General features: G+C 46.9%; 1 protein-coding gene across 2 annotated transcripts in view; it reads left to right on the top strand.

Annotated features, from left to right (window-relative positions):
* The window catches only part of SLC27A1 (solute carrier family 27 member 1), a 256,989-nt gene that overhangs the window by 93,790 nt on the left and 144,160 nt on the right, over window positions 1-19,039 (top strand). The window lies entirely within an intron of this gene.

Raw genomic sequence — 19,039 nt, 5'->3', positions numbered from 1 at the left:
ATTGCATGACCCTAGCCAGAGCCCATGTACTATCGAAACTGGATTATTGTAACGCCCTTTATGTAGGAGCCAACAAACAGGTTACCAACAAAATCCAGACCCTACAAAATAATGCTCTCAGAGCAGCGCTTAGCATCCCCAAGAGAGAATACATCTCTAACATCAGGAGAACCCATAATTGGCTCACAACCACCGATAAAATCTTGCTCAAAGTAGCCTTCTTAACACACAAATGCCTCAATAATGCAGCCCCCGCTACCTAGCCGACAGAATAATAAGATACACCCCCAATAGGCCCACTAGAACTAGCAACGTGAACCTGCTCACAGTTCCCAGGTTCAAACGAAACAAAATGGGCAGCAACAGCTTCCAGGTGAAAGCAGCCCAACATTGGAACTCCTTACCACCCTCCTTAAGGACACTGCAAACCTACCCACACTTTAGACGTAATTACATTCAGTGGCTAAAGAACAATGACCAATAACTAACTTTGCTCTTGTAAATATGTATAACCGTAAACTGTATTTCACTGTATCACTGTATCCATTGTAAGTAACCCATGTACACACTGTAAATTAATGTACAGCACTGTAGCTAAGCTGAGAATAACCTTGCTGCTTCTGTGCCCTCATACCTTCGGGTCTGGCGTGCAATATAAATGAATAAACATAAACACTCATGTTGTATTTGCCCCTAATGCCAGTAGAACATTTCATGCCACAGTATGAAAACATTGCCTTACGGGCATTGGTGGAAATGTAAAAAATGTAAAGGGGGAATCCCACAAGGGTGGTGGGGGTGAAGTTTGTAGGTGGGGGCGGAGTTCTGAGAAGGCAGAGCTGGCACTTGGACTCCATTTAAAGGAAATGTTCCAAATAATATTTTTAAAATGGTGCAATTTCTTTCATGCTGCTTCTTTCCAAACCCCACACTGCACTGTACATCAATTCCAAACCCCACACTGCACTGTACATCAATTCCACTTTAAATCAATTTCAAGGCAGTGGTGCACCCAAAATCCTGTTGGTAATGCAGCGCTTTTTAGTACATTAAGGGGTCAATTGACACGCTCTACAGTAGGAGGCTACCAGGGAAGCTCAGCAGGTTGAGAGCCTGACACTGAGATGTTATATATTCAAAACTGGTTGTTAATCGTATGACTTTTTGCAATTCCTTATAAAAAGAAAACAGGTGCTATAAAATGTGTTTGGCCAGGGGATGGGTTGGCTGGTCGCTTGCTTATATTCAGGGCCGTGGTGTGGGCTGCCCCTGTAGTGAAAATCAAAAGTTGGCAGCTGTCGGCACAACAGAAGCCTTTATTTGTGATTGACCAGTTTGACAAGTATATGATATCTTTATAAATATAACCTGTGATAAAACACAAAGGGGAACACAAATTACAGAGTAAGGGCCTCATTGCACGGTAGGCGGTAAACCATGGTGCTATTAGCACCATGGTTCATGCCGGTAATTTACCGGTACCGCCTTGGAGTAAAGGGGAATTACCGCCCTATTCCAAGGTTGGGAAGGCAGTAATTCCTCCTTCCTCCATTGCCCTTCCCCATTCCCATTTTTGCCCCATAGGGCATAATGGGAATGGGGAAGGCGCTAATTACGGTACCGCAAATTGCGGTACTGCAATTAGTACCCCGGTCCCTTTGCGGGTTCGTTTTTTAACGCCTGCTAAAAGGAGGCGTTAATGTGCCAACCCGTAAAGGGACCTCGTAGTAAGGCGGTAAGGGTTTACCGGTACCGGTAAAACCTTACCACCTACCGTGTAATGAGGCCCTATGTGTGGTAGTCCGATAACAAAATAATTATATTTCAAAGAAAACTAGTGAATGCAAGCAGCATTTTTCAGTTTGGAAATGACTTGTGTTTTTCTATGGAAGTGTGAAATGCACATTTGGAAAACAATAGTGTGCCCAGCATTTAGGTAGCCTGCTTTCAACAGTAATGCATTCCATTCATGACCCATTGATGCCCATTGTGCCCACTTATGGCCAGAAGAAAGAAAACGGGCTGAGAGCGTGCAGGCGCGCAAATGATGGCTGCTGAAAGGAGCACAGCGCAGATTAGATCGTAAAACCTGTACAGAGCTGAGGCTGGCCGGGTCCCGGGATCCGGCCAGACATCTGATGCCGGATCTCGGAACTGGCAAGAGCCAGCTCATCGACCAGCGCTGCTTGCGGATGGCACAAAGGCCCCCCTCCCCCCTGCCTATGTAAGAACACATATCATGTTGCCTTTGACCTAAACACTGTAAAAAAAAATGCCATGCCACAGTAAGGAAACATGCCCTACACTCCCCCATGTAGTCATTCACACTAACTTTATTCTCGTTCACACGCACACTCGCACCACACCTATGTACACCATTCACACTGCATTCATCCGTATGCATGCACTTACAGACACCACCTCGCATACAAACACATACACACACTTACACACTCCCTGACATGCATGCACACGTACATTCATACATGCATGCAATCCACACACTAACAAAAACACGTTTTTTGTACCCGTTTCCCTCTGGACCAGCTCAGACCATACCGTGTCTACGCCTCTACATTTCACAGGCTATTTAGTTAAACAAAGCATAGCTAATCATTGGAAGCATGTACCAACTAAAGGTTGAACCCAGCAGTTCAGCCTTTAGCCTCTACACGGGGTCTATTGATATCCTCTTCTGGGTAGGCTTTTGTTCTCTACAAGTTTGCTGATGCTGCAGTCACGTTAACGAATGTGTTCTCTGCTCTTAGAGTGGTGCATTTACTTACTTTTCAAGTATAAAAGTAAGCTTAAAAGTAAAGTAAAAACACTGCTCTCCGAGGTGAGAAACGTTATGGCTTCTTGTCGTCTGAGCCCAGGCAGGGCGTTGCAGCAGAATGATGACTGCAGCTTCAAACTGGAAGCCCTCCCAAGCCCACGCATGGCGCCCCCCATGCAGTTAGTGCTTTATGAAGGACAAGGGGGAGGGACTGGGAGAAAAGTAGTGTGAGAAGCTGCCTTTCTCCGCTCTAGTTTCCTGGAAGGATTGGAAGTAGCAGTCTTGCTTTCGGTATCGTACAAAAATGTCACCCTCATTTGTGCACCCTCCCAGTCACTGCGACTTTGGAGGCGCACAAAATGAGGGTGTCATTTACTGTGCCCAAGCAGAGCGGGGGTTGCAGGAGTGTCCCCCCTTCTTCCTGGGTGCAGTAATGGGGGTCAGGGGTTGCAGGGTTGTTCACCGATTACCATTTCAGAAAGCGGGGGACACGTAAGAAAAATAAAAAAGCACTCTGCGGCGTCAGCTCCCACCCACGTTAGGAGGTGCTGACACCACAAGGATCGCAGAGTGCGGGCAGCACCCGCAGAAGTGTGCCGCCCTAAAGGTAAGTGGGGTGGGGGGTTGGAAGGGGTAATGCAGGACAGGGGAAGCAGGCCCAGTGATCCATATGATCACTGCGCCGCGCCGTAACTGCTGTCGGCATTTTCGGCGTTGCAGTTGAGGGTGGCGCAGTGATCACATAGATCCCTGTTTTCCAGCTGCAAAAGCGACAACGTGTGCACCAATGTCACTGCAAGCTTTTCTGAGAAGTCTGTTACTTTACAGAAGTATCTTTGCCCCTTCAGTAAATCGGGAAAACGTCGTGCTGCCACCTGCGTAATGCCTAACTTAGATAAGAAAAACTTGCACAGTGTATGTGAACGACCCCTCGCCGGTGCTAAAATGACAAAGTTGGGCTGTGCAAGGCGAATGCCCCACAGAATCTGCCCCGCCTTAACAGCCACTAGGGCCGTTGTACCCCGATAAATCAGGGTCATGCAAGAGCCGAGTCTTTCATGTCACTACGCCCCATTCTTTTTAGTACAGAAGATGATGCTTTTAGCAAAAGTGTTGTTCCTCGAGGAACCTCCTGCTTATTCACCCAAGACACTACTATTGCGGCAGCTTGGGGGCTTGCTGGAAAAGCATTTGGATAGTGGTGGCTGCATTGTAGCGTGCGATCTTACCTCTAGGATCTCGGCAGAGCTTGATCAAACGGAGGACTTACCTATTCCCGTTCTTAAACAAACTATTCCCAACCTTCTGCACTTCCACCTTCTGAATACTCACAAGGCATAGTGGGTTCGTTTCTCTCCTTCATCCCCCGCTTCTCTTAAATATTGTGTTGTAATGTAGTTCCCACCCTCCCTCCCTGCCCGGTGGGTGCTTTGAAACAGTATACTCTTATTGTATAAGTACCTAACAAGGAAACAATAAATTAACAAAAGGTTCTTAGAATGGGCTGTGGTGAAGGGGTCATACGATTTGACCATGCTAAATGGGATTTGTGCTGGCGGCCAACCCGATAATTATACTAGAATTGCCCATAATAGTGCTTCTACTATCTTGTACTCTGCCGAGACTGATTTATTTGTTATCCCATGTGACCAGAGTGATCACTTACCACTAATCTCTACACTTAACCTGGGGGGTCCCGAACTTGGCAAATTATTCAGTTGGTCATGTAATTGTCAATCACAGCCGTAAACGAATACGTTGGAATACCACTAATTTAGTAAAAATATTCCAACCTAAAACAAATAATGCCTAAGACATGAACCTCAGTGTGGTGGACTTCCTTGGTCACCCTTGTTAACAGTGCATTTGCAGACTCCAATCATGGTACCTTCATCTGATCAATGTTGATAGTGTTTGTGTTGGTACCGGCCCCATTAATAATGCCTTGGAGTCTCTTCTTGAGGGTTATAATTTGATTATAGCCAATATTAATAAACAAATTCAGCCTGTCCTAGGTGAACCTCCCATCTGTGTTCGCTTTCACACCAACGCAAACTCAGACATGGCTTTGATTGGAGAATTAGAGATGCCAAACGTAAACGGAGGCAAGAAATCTGCTGGGCCTGTAACCACACCCATGACCGCTTTGTTTGCAATAATGCTGTCAAACTCTCCAAGGCTTCATACTGCCCCTGGCTCAACCCCTTAAGTGCGAAGGACGAGTGTGCTGTTAAAGAACAAGGCAGAACCAACATAATTCAGCAATGGAACACACTTATACTCACATCCATAAGGAATGATAGCCTTGGGTTATGGAGAGTTATCAATGCTAAACCACCAGAAGACGCCCTTATTGGTGGTGCTACGAAAGAAGATTGGGAGAAGCACATTAGATACACAATCGGGTGGCAGAGTGCTGCCACCTTCCCTGATTTTGATGGCTCAGTTAGTTAGACCTACACAGGTGGTCCTGATCAAATCTCTGACATCATCAGATCACTTGAAAACTCCAGGGCACCTGGCCCAGGAGGTTTTGTGTAATGCCGTCAGTAAACTAGACCCACTGTGTTTGGGGTAGTTTGTTGCATATTCTCTTCATGACTATCAGCCTAAGTGGCACTCTCCCTGACTCTTGGGCGAGTAGTATCTTCGTTCCCTTATACAGTAAGGGTGAGTTACAGAGGTTTGTTAGTTACGTTTTGCGCCATAGCAAAGAAATTAAAGGTCACAAATTGATATAAAAAACAAAATGCTTATTCAATTTTAATGTAAAATCTAAATTATGTGAGTTTGTATCTGAGCCAACATTAACCTGATGGTGGCACGTGCTAATGTTTCACCCTGTTTTGGGTTTTGTTAAGGCATAGCATTACAGATTGTCCACATTAGTAAATAATAACGGTACATTAAAAAAAACCTGTTCAGATTCACAGGTGGTAGTGGGTTAAGAGCATTGTGCCATTTATGCATATAATTTCTAGCCGTTCTATCACTATTCAGTTCTGGTCCTTACCCTGTGTTTAGATGGTAGCAGCCTAGGTTGATAAGAATTTCATATGCTTTTGTTTGACACTATTCTTAGATTCTTAAATCCACAGTTTGTATTTTTTCCCACAAATTAGATTGTTTTACATGTACATTTCGATTATTGTCCATTGTGCGAGTTTTCCTTGTTGTAGGCACATAGGTGCAGCCTGATACTGGTGGGATAGCAAGAACACAGACTGCAGTCTTGGTGGCAGTTAGTATAGTCGTGGGTCTTGCTAACGTTTTGTTTAGAGCCTATGACATGTTAGTGCATTTGAAATTGGGTCCTTGGGTTCCAGTATCTTTGATATATAATCTCTTGGTTAGGAGTGTTAGGTTTTGTGAGATCTGGAGTCTGGATTGCGGAGCTCTGCCGGTTGCAGAGGCGGAGCTCTGCAATACAGACTTGCTATCCCACCAGTACGGCGTTCAGTGGTAAAATCGGTGGTAATACCATTACCGCCAACTTTACCACTATGTCGAATTACGAACTACAGACAATTTGGCAGATATCCATTTGGCGGAATTACCCCACACTGCCAAAAAAGAAAAACCCATTTCTGCCACACTACAAGTCCAAAATTGGCAGTAATACCGCCTAAAACATATCACAGTTAACTCTACAAAACAGGTGCTAGAAATCAAGGCACAGGTGCCACAGAACCACTCTGGGGGAGAATAAAAGGGCCACACCTTCCCCAAACACTCATCCAAGCAACCTGCAGCCACAAGCAGGTGTCGATTATGGGCTCTACAACCTACTACTGTACATCCAGCTACAGCAGCACGCAAGACCACAACAGGGACGGAGACAGGCACCTCAAAGGCGCAGGAGATGTGCGCAGAAGAGGGCACCCATATAACGTGCCCGACCATCCCCATGGACACTGATGGACAGAAAATCAGTGACCCTATATCGATTGGACCGTCCCACCATCACACAACTTCTCATCCTGATCTAGGCTGAAATCCAGAGTGACATTGCAATCAGAACTGCCACCTCCCCCCTATTGAAGCTAGTGCCGGTCTTACACTTCTGTGGTAGGACAGATTCCAGCACAGTTGGGACACTGCATGGGATGTCACAGCCGACTTTCTCCAAGGTGCTGGACAGAGTCCTGGATGCGCCTACGAGAAAAGCCCATCTGCATATCTCCATGCCCATCATGCACGCAGAAAAGGCACGTTTCTACACCATTGTCCATTTCCCTAATACCATAGCAGCATTGGATTGCACACATGTGTCATTGGTTCCCCCCAGGCAACGGAACAGGCAACGGAACAGGCCTACCGGACTAGGAAGTAGTACTATTCCATGTGCAAATTACCTGTGAGGCGGACCTCACAATCAGCCACTGCTGTGCCTGGCACCCTGGGGCCACACATGATGCCATGATACTGAGGAACAGTGCCCTACCAGCGTACATGGGCAGACACAGAGGACCGCTCACCTGGTAGTTGGCAGACCTGAGTACCAGAATCACTGTCACACACCAGGGCTACGTAATGAGTAGCAATGTGAAACAATTGCAAGTCCCATGATGCAACAACAGAAATTCAGAGAACAGGCCTAGAACCCTGACTGACCTATCCCAGTACACAGGCTGTACTCATGTGACGACACGGGGCATCCTGCCATGCAAGGCAACACAACACAATCATGGCACCCGTCAAACCCATGCAAGCATTATCATAGTCCGTACATGGCATACTGCCACACCATAAGTGACAAGTGTATTACTGATGACATTGCATTGACAAAAACATATGACTGCCCAATCCCACAATGTAAATGACTGCAAGTGTACCAAGTAGACCAAGTCCCATTAACCTCAATGCACACAAGGTGCACCATACTCATGCACTGAGTTTTGCACATAGCGGTGGACACATCAGGGCCGTACACATGTAGCCCGACCCACACACCGCAATTTCTCACATAGTCCATTCATGTCTTGCAGTTGTTGCTGGCTATCCGCAGTTACTATGTGTCATGCACCTCTTTTTTGTCAGACATTGGAACCGTTGGAAGTTTGGCTGCCATGGATTGTCCCACTAAGTTTGATCCGTTTCCTGGGTCGCGGTCTAGTCTTTTTCCAACATGGCCGCCCCCAGCATATTAGCATTCATTTGCTGCAGGCTCGCCGCGTTGCAACTTGAGCTTTCTGCTTACCTGCCTTTGTTGCGCTTGTTCATTTCTCTTGGCTCCGCTGAGCCCCTCCTTTCCTTCGGGGCTCCATCGCCCCTCCCGCTTCCTTCCTTCTCTTTTTCCTTCTCCTTCCCGGCTCGCCAGGCTTGCTAGGTGCTCTCTCTTTGTCAAGCTTTCCCTTTGCCCTTTCTCCCCGCTTCACTTTCTCCCTGGAAGGCTGCAGCTTACCGGCTAGCCTCTCTAACCGGTCTGCCTCCTTCCTTGGCGTTTCTCTGCATCCTCACCAGCGTCGCGGAGTTCTCTCCTGGACTCCCGCCTGCAGCCCCTGCCCTCCTGGTACTCTGGCACTTGCCTGTTCCTGGTGCTTCGTGTTACTCACCAGTCATTCCGGCACTTACCTGTTCTTGGTGCTTTGTGTTACTCACCGGCCATCAGAGTCTGCAGGATTCCTTCTCTTCAGCTAGACATCCTGTTTGTTTTTGCCTACTTGGCTTTTTCCCCGTTGGCTATCACGGTTCTGGGGCCACTGGTTTCCGGAAACTTCCGCAACCATTGTGGCATCGTTCCGTAGTAGATCGTATCTCCTAAAAAATAAATCATTCGTCAAAGAAAGAAGAAAGAAGCTTCCCAAGGATATTTCCTCAGGTGAGGAGGAGGGGGAGGAAACAGAAGTGGGAAGTGACTTGGACATTACTGATAAACCCAAAATCTGTGACACTATGGCTGATGACACCCGTGTGGAACCCTACCACACCACAGGAGATAGCCTACAATGAGGCGCAGAAGGGGATGCATTGAGTGCCCAATTGAATGGCTGAAAGCCAGATTCAGGTGCCTGAACCACACAGGTGGTGCCCTCATGTACAGCCCTGAGAGAGAAGGCAAACTAGTAGTCGTATGTGCAATGATGCACAACTTGTGCATACAAAGGAACATAGAAATGCTTCCAGATGAGGACCAATCACCCCGTAGCTCAGATGAGGATGATGTTGAAGGCGTAAACGGGGCACTAGAGTGCATACGTGGGGATGTGAAGGAAGGACAAATGGTCCGCCTGGACCTCATGGACAATTTCTTGGGACACATGCAGCCGATCTCATCACCATTAAATAAAAACTGTTCAAATGATCATGATTAAACTGTGTTTATTCACGACAACAAGAAACCTCCAGCCCCAACTCATCACCCACTGCACACCCTAGCCCCAACATCAATTCCCACTAACGCTTCCTCTTTTCCTCTTTGTCCGCAGCCTTTGCAACATGTGATGCACGGCGCTGTGAGTCGCTAGGTGGGGTGCTTGTCAATGACCCCTTAATAGGGGTAGCAGACTGCAAATTCCCCTGCACGCTTTCCCGGAGAGGGTACATGGTGAGGTGAATGACTCTGGCCATGCCCTCATTGGAGGATGACCCTCTGGCTCGTGAGACACTGGTTGGCATTGCTGCCCACCATGCTCCTGCACAGACTGGCTAGGGACCTGGGCAACCGTCGGGAGGCCCCCTGAATGCAATCACGCATAGCCTGTGAATGCCCCAATTGTTCTTGGGCTATGGCACTCATCTGTTCCTACCTCTGCTCCATCCTGTCTAGACATTCCCAGATGGCCTGCAGTATGAGCCCCCGCGCTGGCTGTGGTGTATGTCCATTGCCATGGTCATCATGGTGCGCTGAACAGTGAGCAGCCTCCGTCTGCTCATCGGAGGAGCTGTTCATAATGTAGAAAATGGCAGGATGACTGATAGGAAGGTGGTGTCCGTGGTGAGGAGAGGCTGCGCACGGGAGAGGTTTCCAGGGAGAACTGGCAGAGGGCGATTGTGGCTGGCTCGATGCGGGGGATGCAGACTCAGACAGCACGTCTGCAGTACCTCCAGTGGCCTGCTGGGATTGCAGGCTGGCGTCCCCTCACTGGCTCACGTGTGAGTCCACAGTTGCCACAGCTGTGTTGTTGGTTGGTCCTATTTATGGTGGCGCTGCCTCCACAATTGGGTCCTTCTGAACGGTCGGTGTACCTGTCGATGTCACGCTTACATGATGCCTTTTCTTGGGTGGCACACTCCCACTCCTCAAACTATTTTGACCTTGCTGCTTGCTGGCACTGGTTGGTGCAGGTGTTGTGGACGGTTCGGCCACCTCTGTAGTCTCCTGGGTGCCTTGAGGGCCTGTTGGGGCAAATTAAAATGTGCGTTACCACTTTGGTGCTGAGGCGCATGGCGATTCAACATTCACCATCACTTGTACTATGTCATCACTGTGTGTTGGGCCTTCTGGGGGGGCTTGCATCATGTGTCAGCCACCGTGGTTATAGCATGCATTGCATCTGAGCGGCCAGGTCTGGGATGCCATGCTTGCTTCGAACGTGCAACCCTGGAATGGGTTGACCTACAGGGTGTCCTGTCAAGAAGTGCATCGGGACTGTTGATTGGTTTCTGGTAGTGCAGTCAGGTGATTGCAGTGCATTTAGTTGTATGGGACTCATGTGGACGTGTTGTCAGGCATGGATTTCTCAATTTGTGTCTACATGGAGCGTTGCATTTGATGGACTTGTGGGTTTGACATTCATCCACTGATGTGCATTCATGGACATGAGCTGGTCAAATGATTACATGATGGCTGTGTTGCCTGTGAATGGGTGTCCACTGTGCGGGCAAGGGGTGGTTGTGATGTGCATTGTACCTTCTAAATTGCGTTGCAATGTTGATTCTTGCGTACATCATCCCCTCCACTTCCTGAATGGGTGTCAAGTAAGGGTTCATTGTTTCACTGGCTTGTGTCGTTGTGGCCTGATGCCTCAGATGTATTGTCTACGCTTGCTGGGGTGCATGCCGCTTTAATGCATGGTAGTCTGTGTGTTTGTGAATGCCTACAGGCTTGGCCATGTATGGGACCATATTTCACTCAGGTACTCACCAGATTCACCCTGGCTGATGGCTCCAAACGCGGCCGTGCCCACGCCCTTGATCCTGACCATGTGCAGGATGCCACTGACCATTTCCTCCCAGGGTGTAAGTTTCAGTGGGTCTATGATGCCACCTCCAGTGGCAGCTGTCTCCCAGTTGTGAAGGGATATTAGGCATCTGACCCCCACCTTGAGGTCATTCCGCCTCTTCTTTGTCATCAACCTCGCGTTGGACGAGGCCTACGGCCACCACCTTATTCCTGGTCTCAGCCCATATAGTCTTTTTGCGCTGTTTACTGGTTATCCTGTTTTGGGCCCCGTATAGCACCTCAGAGGGGGCTGCCTACTCTGCTAATACAGTGAGCTCCTGCTCCGAGAATGTAGTCTTACGCAGCTTAATATCAGGCACCCTGGCTTTGCCCTTTCCTCCTGACATTTTCTGAATTGCCTGGATGTTTGGATGACACTCTTCTGAGATATTTGATGGATTGTGATTTCCAAACTGGCTTCCAGTATTTCCTTTCTGTGCATCGCGGGGCTTGCCTTTCTGTCATTCTTCCATTGATGTGAGCTAGGATTGAGACTATGCTGCATGACATATTACATATGGTTCTCCTTTCTATCTGTCTGTTAGAGACTGGTTCGCAATGGCACTTTGTGCCCCTGCCGGCATCATATGATTGAATACTGTCTCGTCATCTCTGTTAGGTTTGGGCCAGGTTCCTGACTTGTTTGTGCCAATGAGTCCATCAGACGTTGCAATAGACTTTGGCTGGGAGTTGAACTTTATTACCCAGCAGGCATTCAAAGGGTCACCTTGTCTTCTGATGTCCTCATGAGGCTTGGGTTGGTTATTAGACTAGGTTACCGAGGATGTATTCACATGATACAGCTTCATTTTCTGTGTGCTTAATAAACCTTTGGCTGCGTATTGGACTTTGCTTTGCGACACGCACCACTGTGGTTCCGTCTCTTTCAACGGTCTCAGTAGATATGAACTGTGTTGCAATTCGGCTGTGTATTGTACTTTGCTGTCCAGCGTGCCCCAAAGAGAGAGGATTCAACTTCTCCTTCAATCTCATTATTAGACTCCCACTGAGTGTGGGCTGCATTCTACAGCAACCACAAGTATTTTATTTATCCTTCAATGCGATTATTAGACTATATCTGAGTTTTGGACTTCATGTGCCAGTGTGCACCACAATGGTTCCGCTTTCCCTTAGTGTCCTCCCTAGATCCTGAGTATTGAACTGCCTTGGCCTGCACACACCACAAGGATTTACTTTTTCTTTCAATGTTCTAATTAGATTTTGACTGAGTACCGGACTATATGCCCCAGCATGCATCACGAGGATTCAACAACTTTCCTTTCATACGTTTTCATTAGACTTTAGCTGGGTACTGGTCTTCATTTCGGGGCATAAACGGCAAAGATGCTATTTCACTTTGTGTCCTTATTAGAGTTTGATTATGTTCAGGACTGTTTTCCATATCATACATCACAAGGATTACATTTTTCTTTCTGTGTTCTTGTTGGACTTTGGCGGGGTACTGGACTGCATTACCCAGCATGCATCATAATGATGTAATTTCATTCCATGCTCTCTGGATTGTTCCTGCTGTCTTTCCTGTTTTTCTGTTAATGCCTTGTCTTCTTTAGATTACCTGATGGCTGCTGCTTCTTCCCTGTTGGAATTCCCGTCATTCTTCACTCTCTGCTACTTGGTTTGTTCTCAATGTTGTCTGGAATTCCTTGCATCGGAATCATTATTGGAGACTACGACCTCCTCGGGCATCTCTGCTACTTGGTCTACTCTCGATGTTGTCTGGAATGCCTTATATCAGAATCATTATCAGAGACTACAACCTCCTCACTCATCTCTGATACTTGGTCTGCTCTCGATGTTGTCTGGAATGCTCTGTGTCGGAATCATTATTGGAGACTACGACCTCCTCGGGCATCTTTGCTACTTGGTCTACTCTCGATGTTGTCTGGAATGCCTTATATCAGAATCATTATCAGAGACTACAACCTCCTCACTCATCTCTGATACTTGGTCTGCTCTCGATGTTGTCTGGAATGCTCTGTGTCGGAATCATTATTGGAGACTACGACCTCCTCGGGCATCTCTGCTACTTGGTCTACTCTCGACGTTGTCTGAAATGCCTTGTATCAGAATCATTATTGGAGACTACGACCTCCTCAGGCATCTCTGCTACTTGGTCTGCTCTCGATGTTGCCTGACATGTATTGTGTTGGCATCATTATTGGAGACTACGACCTCCTCAGGCATCTCTTCTACTTGGTCTGCTCTCGATGTTGCCTGACATGTACTGTGTTGGCATCATTATTGGAGACTACGACCTCCTCAGGCATCTCTGCTACTTGGTCTGCTCTCGATGTTGCCTGACATGTACTGTGTTGGCATCATTATTGGAGGCTACGACCTCCTGAGGCATCTCTGCTACTTGGTCTGCTCTCGATGTTGTCTGGAATGTTGTGTCAGAATCATTATTGGAGACTAAGACCTCCTCCGGCATCTCTGCTCTTCTTTACTTTCTACAGGTCATTCTTATACAATTATTGTGGGCTAGATACACATCCAGCCTCCAATCGGGTATACTGCATCTTACAAAAATGTGCGGCCATCCACTCAGTAGTATTTGCTAAATTCAAACCTTCCTGGGCAAGCGCAAAGGATGTGGAATTCTGGCATGCATTCATAAATTCAGTCAGATCTGTTCCTGGCTGCTCTAAGCACCCAGACTCAAGCCTCAGGGAAAGCCGTGACCATACATACATTGTATACATGTTTACCAAGTAAACACAGCTTTCTAAACCCAGGCGTCCATTTCAATGCAGACTTGCAAGAATCTAGCTTTTGTTACCTGATCACAATATGGCATTAGCATGCAACCTTCTAAAAACACAAAGGAGCTGCCAAGGAGCCGAGCATCTCAATTTGCTCCGGGAAATGACGCTGACCGGGCAATCTTATGGTATTTGTATTTATTTTATTTATAGAGCGCTCCTGGCCCTGGGGCATCTGGGCGCATATCTTACAGAGAATATAGTGTTAACACAAATACACAGTAAAATTACATAGATTACAGTGTGTAAGGGCAATATACAATATTGGATGCAGAATAGTGAGAATTGCATCACAGGTAACAGAAAAAGGCACATTTACTTGTACACTGGGGGAAGGTGCGGAACGTGGTCCTAGTGCTTCCCGCCAAGCATAGTTAGTGATACAAGTGAAGACCTGCCGGATTGAGTTCCTATGGTACAGCCCGCCCAAATGGCGAGTCTTATGCTTACTGTCCAGCTAGATCGAGATCCAGGAGCCAGCATTTAGCATTGCACTTAAATAATTGGAAGGATGGTTTGGCTCTAAGGGAGAAGGGAAGCGTGTTCCGAGCTTGGCCGCCAGGTCCGGGAAGCTAGAGCCTCCAGATTTATTAAGCTTAAATCTGGGGATGGACATTGTGTGGGTTTGAGCGGTTCTGAGAGTCCTTGTGGATATGTATGTGGAGAATCTGTTGGAGATGTAGGCTGGTGCAAGATTCGCCCTTGCTTTATGGGTTAGAGCAAGCGTTTTAAGGGAGATTCGATAATCTACCGACAACCACTGAAGGTTGCGACTTGTGTCTGATATGTGGAGTTTCTTCGGAATGTTTAGGGCAGCCCTGATGGCATTATTTTGAGTTACTTGGAGTTTATTAATATTTTAATATTTTTCTGGCTGGTCCCTAAGTAGAGGGTGTTACAATAATCAATCTTTGCCATAACTAAGGTTCTGGCAAGAGTAATGCAATTGGGAGTTGTGAGGAATGGCCTGCGTGCAGTAATTAATTTGCACGTGTAAGCTGATGATGCAACTACCGCGTTAGTTTGTCTAGTGAAGGAGAGAGTAGCATCAAGGTAAATACCAACGATTTTGGTGTTTTTAGATACCAAGATGGCGTTGCCGTCAATGATGAAGGAGTTGAAGGAGGTGTCTAATTTATTAAGTCTAGGGTGAGATCCAAGGATGAGTAACTCTGTTTTCTCATCATTTAGACAGAGTCCTTGATGTGCCATCCAGGCTTGGATAACTGAGTAGATTTCGTTGAGGGCTTCGGTGTCTATTGCGTGGTCTCCTGTGATGGGAATGAGAATCTGGGTGTCGTCAGCGTAATTGTTATATGAGACACCCAAATGGTCAAGAATGTCGAAGAGATGCTTTGTGAAGACATTATAGAGCGTGGGCGAGACGCACGACCCTTGCGGGACCTCACAGAGTACTGGTGTGGGTTCTGCTGATGCAGAGGGTGAGAAAACCCTCATAATTCTGTTTGCCAGAAAGGATTTAATCCAGGATGTGGCTGTGTCAGAAAAGTGGGCAGCGGTTTTCAGGTGGCGGCAGAGTGTTGGGTGATTAAGTAAATCAAAAGCCGCTGATGAATCGAGCAGTAACAGGAGGGCTAGTTTTCCCTATTCTTTTATGTCTTGGATTTGTGTTATGAGGTCAATCGGGGCCGTTTCCGTAGGTGTCTCGGGCGGAAACTAGATTGCCTAAGGCCTAGGATGTTGTGAGTTTCTAGATGAGCCTGAATTTGCAGGTAGGCTGCCAAGTCCAATATTTTTAGTAAGAAAGGCACAGTTGTAAAAGGTCTGTAGTTGGAAGGGTTACTAGGGTCGAGGGTGGGTTTTTTGATTAACGGGATGACCCAGGCATCTTTTAGATTGTCTGGCACAATTCCTGTTTTAAAGGAGGCGTTGATGAAATTAGTAATGAAAGGAGCGAGTTTGTGTGCAGCTGCTTTAATGATAGGTGCTGGACACAGGTCACCCTGACAGTGGACGGTTTGAGCTTCCTGATGATATTTTAAACTTCCCACGTAGACAGTGGTGAGAAGCTAAATGGCTTGGGAGCGGGCTCAGCTGTGGTAATATTAAATAATGGAGGTTTGGAATCTGGATCTGAGAGTAGGTTACATTTTTTTAGAATTGATTTTGGTTTGTAGCATTGACATTTTATCGAGGAGAGCCTTTTGGATGTTGGTGCACCATAAGGCATCTGTGATACACTTGTCAGCGGGGGCAATAGGCGATTCCAGTTCCTTGAGAATCTTGAATAGTTCTTTGGTATTAGATTCAGCCTGTATGATACGTTTGTTATAGGTGTCTTTCTTTGGCTAGAATGATAGCTTCTTTGTAATTAGAAGAGGCTGTAGACAGGGTAATTGTGTTGGCTTCCGACGGGCAGTTTTTCCAGTGTGCTTCTGCATTTGTCTTGGCTTTGCGCAACTCGTGTAGTTGTGGTGTAAACCAAGAGTTAAGGTGAGATCGTGGTTTAGGTTTACACAGTTTTAGAGGTGCTATCGTGTTTAATGCTTTCAGGATGGCTTGATTGTATAGATCCACAAGAACAGTCGGATCTGAGTGGGCCGGAGATGTGTTATTAAGGAGTGGGAGAATAAGTGGGAGGAGTTTATCTGTTGTGATAGCCTTATTATTGCGTGTATAGGTGGCTGGGGCAATATTAGGATTCCGCCTGTGTTGGTTAGTTGTAATAGAAAACGTTATTTTGTAATGATCTGACCAAATGCAGGGTGTGATAGAGATCAGATTAGTTGAGCAATTGAGGTCTGCAAGCCAGTCAAGGGTTCGACCTTTGTTGTGTGTAGGCTCGTGAATATGATGGATATAGCCAAGATCCGATAGTGTACTGGCTAGTTCAAGAGCATTAGTCTCTGTAGTGTCTTTGAAACCGAGATTAAAGTCTGAGTATTATGCTTTGGGAGTTTGGTTTGGTGTTATGTAGTGTTGTGATGTCCACCGAGAAGGTGGAGATGGGTCTTGGTGGCCGGTAAATAAGATGTACTGTGGCCGTATGGTTAGGCGATAGTGGTAGTTTGATAGAAAGAGATTCAGCAGAAGGGATATGGAGGTTAGAATGGCTCTAATATCAATAGAGTTCTTGAAGATGAATGCAATTCCACCTCCTTTTGTTTGATTAGTGTTTCTATCGCATCTAATGATGGCGTAGTTGTCTGGGATGGCAGTAGACAGTGTAGGACCTGATGCTGTGTGTAACCACGTTTCAGTGACAGCAAGGAGGTCAAGGTCTTCAAACGTTGTGAAGTCTGCAATGTCCAGTGCATGGTCTGGGAGGGATCTTGCATTGATAAGGGCTACTTTGATGGTGGTGTCTTTAGTGTTTGTTTTATGCATAGGTGGGAGGGTGACCGTTGTAGCAATGGGGACAGGAGTGGTATTTACAACCTTGGCCATGTTGGAGGGCATAGCGCGAATCAATGTGTATTTGCTGGCCTTAAGTAGGTGAGAGGTTTGTGGGCATAGTCTAGCACCTAATCGTAGGTTTCTAAGGCTGTACTAGGATGATTAGATGTAGGTTTGGCAATGGTAGTCTTATTGGCAGTAACCTGATATGCTGGTGTGTTACTATTAGCCCTAGTATAAGATTGCCATTTAGTAGAGATGCATCTAGATCTCAGTCTGAGATTTCTGACAGAGGTAGAACAAGGTTGGTTGGGTGTTGGCCTAGTGGCGAAATGATGAAGCCAGCGGGCAGGTTCGTTCAGGTATGGGTTGATGCATGTCATGGTGTATGTGTAGGGCTTAGGTGTGTAGGAGATGACTACTGCATGCATGTGAGGAGAGGTGCGGTGCACGATGAGAAGGTTGGTAGAAATAAAGAGTAAAACGTGCTGGTGGGTTCTACTGGTAGCAATAGGCATGGGACTAGTGCAGGTTCTAGAAATAAGTGAATATAATAGGTAGGTCAAGAACCAATACATATTGGTGTCTAACAGGCGTTTGTGTTGACCAGCTAGAGTACTCCTAGATATAGGATGGATAGCAAAATGCAAGTATTACAGAACACAGTGCTAATGTTCAATATAGATTAGGTACAGTACTAGATTGCAACTGGTGATCAGACTGCTAATACTGGCGATGCGTAATGTTAGAGCAAGTAAAACATCTGTTTGTGATCAATAGAATAAATCCAGTTAGGTGCAAAAGTACATTGATAGACTTAAGTTACCATGGCAAGCAGATTCGAAACATAGTGCTAGTCACATTTAGGCATTATGGTAGGGTAGATTATGTATAATATATAGAGTACATGACCTAGTAAGCTAAATTCTATCTAATGGCCAAATTACAAGAGGTGCAGAGTAGGACAGTATACAGGTTAGAGTGTGATGGAAGGCAACCTGTAGGCACAGCAATTCAATCGATGAAGGCATTACATTTTGAATGCAGACACGGTCTAGGTGCAGTAGTATGGCAATACCGCGGTAGACTTATAATGACAATTAATACAGTGGAAAGGGGAGAAGGTTGGAGGTGGCCAAGTCGAGCAGTTAGATGATAGTCAGTTAGCACTCGTTACGAGTGCGAGGCGGGCTAGCTGTGGGTTCATGGACTAGGCGTGGGGGAGATTGTGAGAACCTGTAGGTGCCGGAGGTAATGAAGCAGGGTAGGTCACAGTTCGCAATTCACGGCGCCGGGTGCAGGCGTGGTATCAGCAAGTAAAGATGCGTTCTTCCAAGACGTGCGGACTGTGAGGAAATAGTACGGCTGAATGATGGGTAAGAGGGGTGGCTTACCGGATTATTGTTGCTGGCACAGGATGGAGGTGTAGCAAGACACAGGCGAGCAGGGGGTCCGGCCCTGCCACTGCTGACACTGGACAGGCACGGACAGGTGGGTGCCTTGTGATGTGTGCCTTAGGGTGATGTGCCGGCTCTCGCCTTTCGGCTGGCTGGGGGTGCGGAAGTAGGCGACAGCAGCCAATGGTGTAATGCTGCTCACCGGTCCTGGTTGCCTAGCAACAGGACACTAGAGGCCCGGCGGCCATTTTGTATTGCATCTCATGGGTATTGCTGCGGTTGGGTCGAGGGGCAGCCAAAATCAAGCCCAAATATCGTCAATCAAGTTGCAGGACATGGGGGGCAGTGGAGCTGCTTACCATGCGGAGCAGCTGTTCTCAGGATTCAGGTCGTGGTCTCCCAGGGGCACGTACACTGAGCAACATTGATGGTCAGAGATACTGGATGTGAACTCACTGGGGAATAAGATGTGTGTGGACTTTGAGGGTAAAAGCAAAAATGACTGCGGTCGCACTGTGAGTCACACTTTAATATGGTCTCCCATGGATCCATATCCTCTGCT

Source organism: Ambystoma mexicanum, chromosome 3q (genome assembly GCF_040938575.1).
Source record: "Ambystoma mexicanum isolate Mex_15411 chromosome 3q, UKY_AmexF1_1, whole genome shotgun sequence".
NCBI classification, from domain to species: domain Eukaryota; kingdom Metazoa; phylum Chordata; class Amphibia; order Caudata; family Ambystomatidae; genus Ambystoma; species Ambystoma mexicanum.
Note: the sequence above shows the minus strand (reverse complement) of the source record. Positions and strands in the feature narration are given on the sequence as shown.